The sequence below is a fragment of the Plectropomus leopardus genome, chromosome 18 (assembly GCF_026936395.1).
Source record: "Plectropomus leopardus strain MGB_pleo_1.0 chromosome 18, ASM2693639v1, whole genome shotgun sequence".
In the NCBI taxonomy this organism is placed as follows: Eukaryota; Metazoa; Chordata; class Actinopteri; order Perciformes; family Serranidae; genus Plectropomus; species Plectropomus leopardus.
The window spans coordinates 17646383-17658146 of NC_142193.1; positions in this window are offsets into that span (position 1 = coordinate 17646383).

The following is an 11764-nucleotide window of genomic DNA, read 5'->3' on the forward strand; positions in this document are numbered from 1 at the left end:
CATCAGTTTTTAGCAGTTTTTGGGAAATGTCATTTTTGGACATTTTTGCCTTACTATAGCCTTGCTTTTTTTGTTCATTTTTTCGACATGCTAAATTTGGGTGTTTTTGGCTTTTTTTGCAACATTCTATGTAATGGCGTGTCTCTGCACACTATTTAGTGTCGTTTTCATCAGTTTTTAGCAGTTTTTGGGAAATGTCATTTTTGGATATTTTTGCCATACTATAGCCTTGCTTTTTTGGTCATTTTTTCGACACGCTAAATTCGGTTGTTTTTGGCTTTTTTTTGCAACATTCTATGTAATGGCGTGTCTCTGCACACTATTTAGTGTTGTTTTCATCAGTTTTTAGCAGTTTTTGGGAAATGTCATTTTTGGACATTTTTGCCTTACTATAGCCTTGCTTTTTTGGTCACTTTTTCGACACGCCAAATTCTGGGTTTTTTGGCTTTTTTTGCAACATTCTATGTAATGGCGTGTCTCTGCACACTATTTAGTGTTGTTTTCATCAGTTTTTAGCAGTTTTTTGGAAATGTCATTTTTGGATATTTTTGCCATACTATAGCCTTGCTGTTTTGGTCATTCTTTCGACATGTCGAATTCGGGTGTTTTTGGCATTTTTTTGCAACATTCTATGCTATGGCGTGTCTCTGCGCGACATTTAGTGTTGTTTTCATCAGTTTTTAGCAGTTTTTTGGAAATGTCATTTTTGGATATTTTTGCCATACTATAGCCTTGCTTTTTTGGTCATTTTTTTGACACGCCAAATTCGGGTGTTTTTGGCTTTTTTTTGCAACATTCTAAGTAATGGCGTGTCTCTGCACACTATTTAGTGTTGTTTTCATCAGTTTTTAGCAGTTTTTGGGAAATGTCATTTTGGACATTTTTGCCATACTATAGCCTTGCTTTTTGGTCATTTTTTGACATGCCAAATTCAGTGTTTTTGGCTTTTTTGCAACATTCTATGTAATGGCGTGTCTCTGCACACTATTTAGTGTCGTTTTCATCAGTTTTTAGCAGTTTTTGGGAAATGTCATTTTGGACATTTTGCCATACTATAGCCTTGCTTTTTTGGTCATTTTTTTGACACGCTAAATTCGGGTGTTTTGGGGGTTTTTTGCAACATTCTATGTAATGGCGTGTCTCTGCACGGTATTTAGTGTTGTTTTCATCAATTTTTAGCAGTTTTTGGGAAATGTCATTTTTGGACATTTTTGCCTTACTATAGCCTTGCTTTTTTGGTCATTTTTTTGACATGCCAAATTCTGGGTTTTTTGGCTTTTTTTGCAACATTCTATGCTATGGCGTGTCTCTGCGCGCTATTTAGTGTTGTTTTCATCAGTTTTTAGCAGTTTTTGGGAAATGTCATTTTTGGACATTTTTGCCATACTATAGCCTTGCTTTTTTGGTCATTTTTTCGACATGCCAAATTCGGGTGTTTTTGGCTTTTTTTTTGCAACATTCTAATTAATGGCGTGCCTCTGCACGACATTTAGTGTTGTTTTCATCAGTTTTAGCAGTTTTGGGAAATGTCATTTTTGGACATTTTTGCCATACTATAGCCTTGCTTTTTTGGTCATTTTTCGACATGCCAAATTGGGTTTTTTGGCTTTTTTTGCAACATTCTATGCTATGGCGTGTCTCTGCGCAGCATTTAGTGTTGTTTTCATCAGTTTTTAGCAGTTTTTGGAAATGTCATTTTTGGACATTTTTGCCATACTATAGCCTTGCTTTTTTGGTAATTGTTTCCGACATGCCAAATTCGGGTGTTTTTGGCATTTTTTTTGCAACATTCTATGCTATGGCGTCTCTTTGCACACTATTTAATGTAGGTTTAAGCAGTTTTTAGCAGTTTTTTGGAAATGTCATTTTTGGATATTTTTGCCATACTATAGCCTTGCTTTTTTGGTCATTTTTTCGACATGCCAGATTCGGGTGTTTTTAGCTTTTCTTGCAACATTTTATGCAATGGCGTGTCTCTGCACGCTATTTAGTGTTGTTTTCATCAGTTTTTAGCAGTTTTTGGGAAATGTCATTTTTGGACATTTTTGCCATACTATAGCCTTGCTTTTTTGGTCATTTTTTCAACACGCTAAATTTGGGTGTTTTTGGCTTTTTTTGCAACATTCTATGTAATGGCGTGTCTCTGCACACTATTTAGTGTCGTTTTCATCAGTTTTTAGCAGTTTTTGGGAAATGTCATTTTTGGACATTTTTGCCATACTATAGCCTTGCTTTTTTGGTCATTTTTTCGACATGCCAGATTCGGGTGTTTTTAGCTTTTCTTGCAACATTTTATGCAATGGCGTGTCTCTGCACGCTATTTAGTGTTGTTTTCATCAGTTTTTAGCAGTATTTTGGAAATGTCATTTTTGGATATTTTTGCCATACTATAGCCTTGCTTTTTTGGTCATTTTTTCGACACGCTAAATTCGGTTGTTTTTGGCTTTTTTTTGCAACATTCTATGTAATGGCGTGTCTCTGCACACTATTTAGTGTTGTTTTCATCAGTTTTTAGCAGTTTTTGGGAAATGTCATTTTTGGACATTTTTGCCTTACTATAGCCTTGCTTTTTTGGTCACTTTTTCGACACGCCAAATTCTGGGTTTTTTGGCTTTTTTTGCAACATTCTATGCTATGGCGTGTCTCTGCACACTATTTAGTGTCGTTTTCATCAGTTTTTAGCAGTTTTTGGGAAATGTCATTTTTGGACATTTTTGCCTTACTATAGCCTTGCTTTTTTGGTCATTTTTTTGACATGCCAAATTCGTGTGTTTTTGTCTTTTTTTTTGCAACATTCTATGTAATGGCGTGTCTCTGCACACTATTTAGTGTCGTTTTCATCAGTTTTTAGCAGTTTTTTGGAAATGTCATTTTTGGACATTTTTGCCATACTATAGCCTTGCTTTTTTGGTCATTTTTTTCGACATACCAGATTCAGGTGTTTTTAGCTTTTCTTGCAACATTCTATGCAATGGCGTGTCTCTGTGCGCTATTTAGTGTTGTTTTCATCAGTTTTTAGCAGTTTTTTGGAAATGTCATTTTATGGACATTTTTGCCATACTATAGCCTTGCTTTTTTGGTCATTTTTTTGACATGCCAAATTCGGGTGTTTTTGGCTTTTTTTTTGCAACATTCTATGTAATGGCGTGTCTCTGCACACTATTTAGTGTTGTTTTCATCAGTTTTTAGCAGTTTTTGGGAAATGTCATTTTTGGACATTTTTGCCATACTATAGCCTTGCTTTTTTGGTCATGTATTTGACATGCCAAATTCGGGTGTTTTTGGCTTTTTTTTGCAAAATTCTATGTAATGGCGTGTCTCTGCGCGCTATTTAGTGTTGTTTTCATCAGTTTTTAGCAGTTTTTTGAAATGTCATTTTGGATATTTTGCCATACTATAGCCTTGCTTTTTTGGTCATTTTTCGACATACCAGATTGGTGTTTTTAGCTTTTCTTGCAACATTTTATGCAATGGCGTGTCTCGTCACACTTATTTAGTGTTGTTTTCATCAGTTTTAGCAGTATTTGGGAATGTCATTTTTGACATTTTTTCAGACACATAGCCTTTTGCTTTTTTTAGCCTCATTTTTTCAACCTCACGCCTCAAATTTGGGTTTTTTGGTGGCTTTTTTTGCAACACATTTATGTAATGATGTTGTCTCTGCACGCCATTTTTGAAATTTAGTGTCGCTTTCATCAGTTTTAGCAGCAACATTTTGCACGAAATGCGGTCTCGCACGCTATAGTTGACATTTTTGCCTTTACTATATGCCTGCCTTGCTTTTTGGTCACTTTTTTCGACACGCCAAATTCTGGTTTTTTGGCTTTTTTGCAACATTCTATGCTATGGATGCTTGTCTCTGCACGATAATTATTTAGTGTCAAGTTTTCATCAGTTTTAGCAGTTTTTGGAAATGTCATTTTTGGACATTTTGCCATCACTTGTTTGAGTAGCCTTTGCTTTTTTGGTCACTTTTTCGACACCAAATTCTGGGTTTTTGGCTTTTTTTGTAACATTCTATGCCATGGCGTTGGTCTCAGCCTCTGGCAATAATTATTTAGTGTTGTTTTACTGCTTTTAGGCAGTTTTTGGAAATGTCATTTTTGGACATTTTTGCTATACTATAGCCTTTTGCTTTTTTGGTTTACATTTTTTCACATGCACGCCTAAATTCTGGTGTTTTTTATTTTTTGCAACATTTATGCAATGGCGCAGGTCTCTGCGCTATTTAGTGTCGCTTTTCATCAGTTATTAGGCAGTTTTGGAAATGTCATTTGGACATTTTTGTTTTATTATAGTCTTTAGTTTTTGGTCACTTTTTCAACACGCCTTAAATTCTAAGTGTTTTGTTTTTTATTTTTTTGCAACATTCTATGTATTTATGAGAATCTCTGCATCGCCATTTAGTGTTCGCTTTCATCAGTTTTTAGCAGTTTTGAAATGTTTTGGACATTTTTGCCAAATTATAGCCTTTGCTTTTATTGGTCACTTTTTTCAAGTGTTTTATCTGGAATCAGTGTTTTGGCTTTTTTTTTGCAACATTTATATGTAATGCGGTCTCTTTTGCACACTATTTTAGTGTTGCTCACGTTTTTAGCAGCCTTTGGAAATGTCATTTTTGGACATTTTGCTTTACTATAGCCTTTGCTTTTTTGGTCATTTTTTTCGATAGCGCCAAATTCTTGGCTTTTATTTTTTTGCAACATTCAAGTTATGATGGTTCTCGCATCGACTACTTTAGTGTCGTTTTCTTTCATCAGTTTTAGCAGTTTTGAAATGTCATTTTTGGATATTTTGAAACATGATAGCCTTGCTTTTTTGGTCAATACCTTTTCTTGCACACGCCAGATTCTGGTGTTTTAGCTTTTTGCAACATTTGTAAATGCTATGGCGCTGGCCTGCACGCCATTTAGTGTTGTTTTTTGTTTTTAGCAGTTTTTGAAATGTCATGCCTTTGGACATTTTGCCATACTAGTCTGTTGCTTTTGGTCATTTTTTCTGACATGTGCCAAACTGGGTTGTTTTGGCTTCTTTTGCAATATTCTATGTTGGTCTGCTATGCATGTAAAATTTAGTGTTGCCTTACTGCAACACCTTTTGAATGTCAGTTTTGATATTCATTTTGCCATACTATTAGCCCTTGTTGTCATTTCGTCACCATCGCCAAATTTGGGGTGTTTTTAGAATATTCTGCAACATTTTATACATGACAGATTATGGTTCTGCACACTATTTAGTGTTGTTTTGCTTACTAGTTTTTAGTAGTTTTTGTGGAAATGTCATTTTTATTTTGTCTATTACTCTTTTTTGCTTTCTTGGTCATTTTTTCAACACGCCAGATGTGTTTTTGCATTTTTTTGCTAACATTGCAGTGTTTTTATGCAGGTCGGCACGCCCGCCATTTAGTGTTAGCCATTTTCACTGTTTTTAGCAGTTCTATGTGAAATGTCATTTTGGACATTTTTTGCCATACACATAGCCTTTGTTTTTTTGGTCATTTTTCACATACGCCAGACTAGGTCATTTTGCCGCTTTCTTTTAAAACATTCTGAGCAATGGCGGTACATACTATAGCACGCTTATTTAGTGTTAGCAGCTTATCAGCTAGCAGGTTGGTTTTGAACAAAATGTCATTATAACATTTTTGCCTTACTAGTTCAGCCTGCTTTTTGGTCATTTTCGAAAAACATGCCAAATTAAGTAAGTATTTTTTATTTTTGCAATAATTCTATACGATGACATTCTCTGTTTAGTGCTAGTAAACGTCAACCAGCTTTTAGTAGTTTTCATTAGTGTTGCCATCTTTTGTCACATTAGGTTTGCTCGATCATGTTAGACTGCAGTGTTTTTAGCTTTTCTTGCAACATTTTATGTAACAAGTAATGTCTCTGAAAAATGACCAACCCTCATCCTGTCCTCAAACTCTTTATCATAGTGTTCAACAAAAATCGTTTAGTCAGTTTTGAAATGTTTGGATATTTTTTTGCCTTACTATACTGCTTTTAAAAATCAGTTCTGCTTTTGATGCCAAATTCTGACTCTTTTTTGCTTTTATTTTATGTTTATTTGTTGTCAGAGACACACCATAGCACTTTGGTTTAGTTTTGGTTTTTTTGTCTTTTTTTGAGAATTCTGATTTGATATTTGGTTAGCTTTTTTGAAATGTCATTTGAATCCTGTTGTCATTTTTGACACGCCAATTGGTGGTTTTGTTTTTGCAAACATTCATGTAATGGCGTGTCTCTGCACGGTATTTAAGTGTTGTTTATCACTTTGAAGGTTTTTGAACAATATTTTGGACACTTTACATAAAAATCGGGTTGCTTTTTAGTCATTTCCGTTTGATATGCCAAATAGGAATCATGCATGCTTAAAAAACTCTGACAAGCCACGCTTAGCACGTAGGAGACACGCCATTGTACATAAAATGATGCAAAAAAGTTAGAACATCTGACTTTGTCATGTCGTGAAATAATGACCAAAAAAAGCTATAGGCTATATAAAAGGCAAAAATGCTCCAAAATGACATTTCCAAAAACTGCTGAAAACTGCTTAAACCTGACAATTTAATAGTGCAAAAAGCAAGTCACACCATATCATAGAATGTTGTAAAAAACGCTTAAAACACCTTTAATTCGCATGTCGGAAAAAATGACCAAAAAGTAAGGCACATAGTAGCATGGCAAAAATGTCCAAATGACGATTTCCAAAACTGCTAAAAACTGATGAAAACGACACTAAATAGTGTGCAGAGACACACCATAGCATAGAATGTTGCAAAAAAAGATAAAAACGCCTGAATTTGGCATGTCGAAAAAATGACCAAAAAAGCAAGGCTATAGTAAGGCAAAAACGTCCAAAAATGACATTTCCAAAAAACTACTAAAAACTGATGAAAACGACATAAAACAGCACGCAGAGACACGCCATTGCATAAAATGATGCAAAAAAAGCTAAAAACACCCAAATTTGGCATGTTGAGAAAATGACCAAAAAAAGCAAGGCTATAGTATGGCAAAAACGTCCAAAAATGACATTTCCAAAAATGACATTTCCAAAAAACTGCTAAAAACTGCTTAAACCTACAATAAATAGTGTGCCAAGACACACCATTGCATAGAATGTTGTAAAAGACTCCAAAAACACCCTGAATTTGGTATGTCAAATACATGACCAAAAAGCAAGGCTATAGTATGGCAAATATGCCCAAAATCACATTTCCAAAACTGCTAAAACTGATGAAAACGATAGCATAAAACAGCACGAGACACGCCTAATAGCATAAAAATGATGCAAAAAAGCTAAAACACCTGAATTCGCATGTCGTAAAAAAATGACCAAAAGTAAGGTATACAGTATGGCAAAAATGTCCAAAAATGACATTTCCAAAAAAACTGCTGAAAACTGATGAAAACGACATAAAACAGCACGCAGAGACACGCCATTACATAAAACGATGCAAAAAAAGCTAGAAACACCTGACTTTGTCATGTCGAAAACATGACCAAAAAAGCAAGGCTATAGTAAGGCAAAAATGTCCAAAAATGACATTTCCAAAAAACTGCTGAAAACTGCTTAAACCTACATTTAATAGTGTGCCAAGTCACACCATATCATAGAATGTTGTAAAAAACTCCAAAAACACCCGAATTCGGCATGTCGGAAAAATGACCAAAAAAGCAAGGCTACAGTATGGCAAAAATATCCAAAAATGACAATTCCAAAAAACTGCTAAAAACTGATGAAAACGACACTAAATAGCGTGCAGAGACACGCCATAGCATAGAATGTTGCAAAGATAAAACGCCCAAGAATTTGGTGCATGTCGTAAAAATGACCAAAAAAGCAAGGCTATAGTAAGGCAAAACGTCTCAAAAAAAATGATATATCTGAAACTACTAAAAACTGATGAAAACTACATAAAACAGTGAATGAGAGACACGCCATTGTATAAATGATGCAAAAAGCTAAAACACCCAATTTGGTATGTTGAGAAAATGACAAAAAAAAGCAAGGCTAGTATGGCAAAACGTCCAAAATGATATACATTTCCAAAATGACATTTCCAAAACTGCTAAAAACTGCTTAAACTTACAATAAATAGTGTGCTAAGACACACCATTGTGGTTAGAATGTTGTAAAGACGCTTAAAATTAATTTGAATTTGGTATGTCGAAAACATGACCAAAAAAGCAAGGCTATAGTATGGCAAAAACGTCCAAAAATGACATTTCCAAAAAACTACTAAAAACTGATGAAAACGACATAAAACAGCACGCAGAGACACGCCATAGCATAGAATGATGCAAAAAAGCTAAAAACACCTGAATTCGGCATGTCGAAAAAATGACCAAAAAAGCAAGGCTACAGTATGGCAAAAATGTCCAAAAATGACATTTCCAAAAAAACTGCTGAAAACTGATGAAAACGACATAAAACAGCACGCAGAGACACGCCATTACATAAAATGATGCAAAAAAAGCTAGAAACACCTGACTTTGTCATGTCGAAAACATGACCAAAAAAGCAAGGCTATAGTATGACAAACATGTCCAAAAATGACATTTCAAAAATGACATTTCCAAAACTGCTTAAAAAACCTACATTTAATAGTGTGCCAAGTCACACCATATCATAGAATGTTGTAAAAAACTCCAAAAACACCCGAATTCGGCATGTCGGAAAAATGACCAAAAAAGCAAGGCTATAGTATGGCAAAAATATCCAAAAATCACATTTCCAAAAAACTGCTAAAAACTGATGAAAACGACACTAAAATAGCTGCAGAGACACGCCATAGCATAGAATGATGCAAAAAAGCTAAAAACACCCAAATTTGGCATGTCGAGAAAATGACCAAAAAAGCAAGGCTATAGTATGGCAAAAACGTCCAAAAATGACATTTCCAAAAATGACATTTCCAAAAAACTGCTAAAAACTGCTTAAACCTACAATAAATAGTGTGCCAAGACACACCATTGCATAGAATGTTGTAAAAGACGCTAAAAACACCTGAATTTGGCATGTCGAAAACATGACCAAAAAAGCAAGGCTATAGTATGGCAAAAACGTCCAAAAATCACATTTCCAAAAAACTGCTAAAAACTGATGAAAACGACATAAAACAGCACGCAGAGACACGCCATAGCATAGAATGATGCAAAAAAGCTAAAAACACCCAAATTTGGCATGTCGAGAAAATGACCAAAAAAGCAAGGCTATAGTATGGAAAAAATGTCCAAAATGACATTTCCAAAAACTGCTAAAACTGCTTAAACGACATAATAAATAGTGTGAGACACACCATTGCATAGAATGTTGTAAAAAACGCTTAAACACCTGAATTTGGCATGTCGAAAACATGACCAAAAAAGGCTATAGTATGGCAAAACGTCCAAAATGACATTTCCAAAAAACTGCTAAAAACTGATGAAAACGACATAAAAGCACGCAGAGACACGCCATTGCATAGAATGATGCAAAAAGCTAAAACACCTGAATTTTGGCATGTCGAAAAATGACCAAAAGCAAGGCTATAGTATGGCAAAATGTCCAAAAATGACATTTCCAAAAAAACTGCTAAAAACTGATGAAAACGACATAAAACAGCACGCAGAGACACGCCATTGCATAAAATGATGCAAAAAAAGCTAAAAACACCTGAATTCGGCATGTCGAAAAAATGACCAAAAAAGCAAGGCTATAGTATGGCAAAAATGTCCAAAAATGACATTCCCAAAAACTGCTAAAAACTGATGAAAACAACACTAAATAGCGCGCAGAGACACGCCATAGCATAGAATGTTGTAAAAAAGCTAAAAACACCAAATCTTGCATGTCGAAAAATGACCAAAAAAGCAAGGCTATAGTATGGCAAAAATGTCCAAAATGACATTTCCAAAAACTGCTAAAACTGATGAAAACAACACTAAATAGCTGCAGAGACACGCCATAGCATAGAAATGTTGCAAAAAAGCTAAAACACCCGAATTTGGCATGTCAAAAAATGACCAAAAAGGCAAGGCTATAGTATGGCAAAATGTCCAAAAATGACATTTCCAAAAACTGCTAAAACTGATGAAAAATACAACACTAAATAGCTGCAGAGACACACCATTGCATAGAATGTTGCAAAAAAAGCTAATAACACCCAAATCTGGCATGTCGAAAAAATGACCAAAAAAGCAAGGCTATAGTATGGCAAAAACGTCCAAAAATCACATTTCCAAAAAACTGCTAAAAACTGATGAAAACGACATAAAACAGCACGCAGAGACACCCCATTGCATAGAATGTTGCAAAAAAAGCCAAAAAACCCAGAATTTGGCGTGGCAAAAAAGTGACCAAAAAAGCAAGGCTATAGTATGGCAAAAATGTCCAAAAATGACATTTCCAAAAATGACATTTAAAAACTGATGAAAACTGACACTACATAAATAGCGCAAGACACGCCATTACATAGAATGTTGCAAAAAGCTAAAACACCATGTTCATGGCATGTATGCAATAAAATGCAAGGCTATAGTATGGCAAAATGACCAAAATGACTAAACTGCTAAAACATGAACACTCGGTGCAGAGACACGCCATAGCATAGAATGTTGCAAAAAAAGCCAAAAAAGCCTGAATTTGGCGTGTCGAAAAAGTGACCAAAAAAGGCAAGGCTATAGTATGGCAAAAATATCCAAAAATGACATTTCCAAAAAACTGCTAAAAACTGATGAAAACAACACTAAATAGCGCGCAGAGACACCCCAATGCAAAAAATGTTGCAAAAAAAAGCTAAAAACACCCGAATCTGGCATGTCGAAAAAATGACCAAAAAAGCAAGGCTATAGTATGGCAAAAACGTCCAAAAATGACATTTCCAAAAAACTGCTAAAAACTGCTTAAACCTACAATAAATAGTGTGCCAAGACACACCATTGCATAGAATGTTGTAAAAGACGCTAAAAACTCCCAAATTTGGCATGTCGAAAAAATGACCAAAAAAGCAAGGCTATAGTATGGCAAAAATGTCCAAAAATGACATTTCCAAAAAACTGCTAAAAACTGATGAAAACGACACTAAATTGTGTGCAGAGACACGCCATTACATAGACTGTTGCAAAAAAAGCCAAAAACACCATAATATGGAATGTCGGAAAAATGACCAAAAAAGCAAGGCTATAGTATGGCAAAAATGTCCAAAAATGACATTTCCAAAATACTGCTAAAAACTGATGAAAACAACACTAAATAGCGTGCAGAGACACGCCATTGCATAAAATGTTGCAAAAAAAGCTAAAAACACCCGAATCTGGCATGTCAAAAAAATGAACAAAAAAGCAAGGCTATAGTATGGCAAAAATGTCCAAAAATGACATTTCCGAAAAACTGCTAAAAACTGATGAAAACGACACTACATAGAGCGCAGAGACACGCCATAGCATAGAATGTTGCAAAAAAAGCTAATAACACCCGAATCTGGCATGTCGAAAAAATGACCAAAAAAGCAAGGCTATAGTAAGGCAAAAACGTCCAAAAATGACATTTCCAAAAAACTACTAAAAACTGATGAAAACATAACAGCACACAGAGACAGAGACACGCCATAGCATAGAATGATGCAAAAAAGCTAAAAACACCCAAATTTGGCATGTCGAGAAAATGACCAAAAAAGCAAGGCTATAGTATGGCAAAAATGTCCAAAAATGACATTTCCAAAAAACTGCTAAAAACTGATGAAAACGACACTAAATTGTGTGCAGAGACACGCCATTAC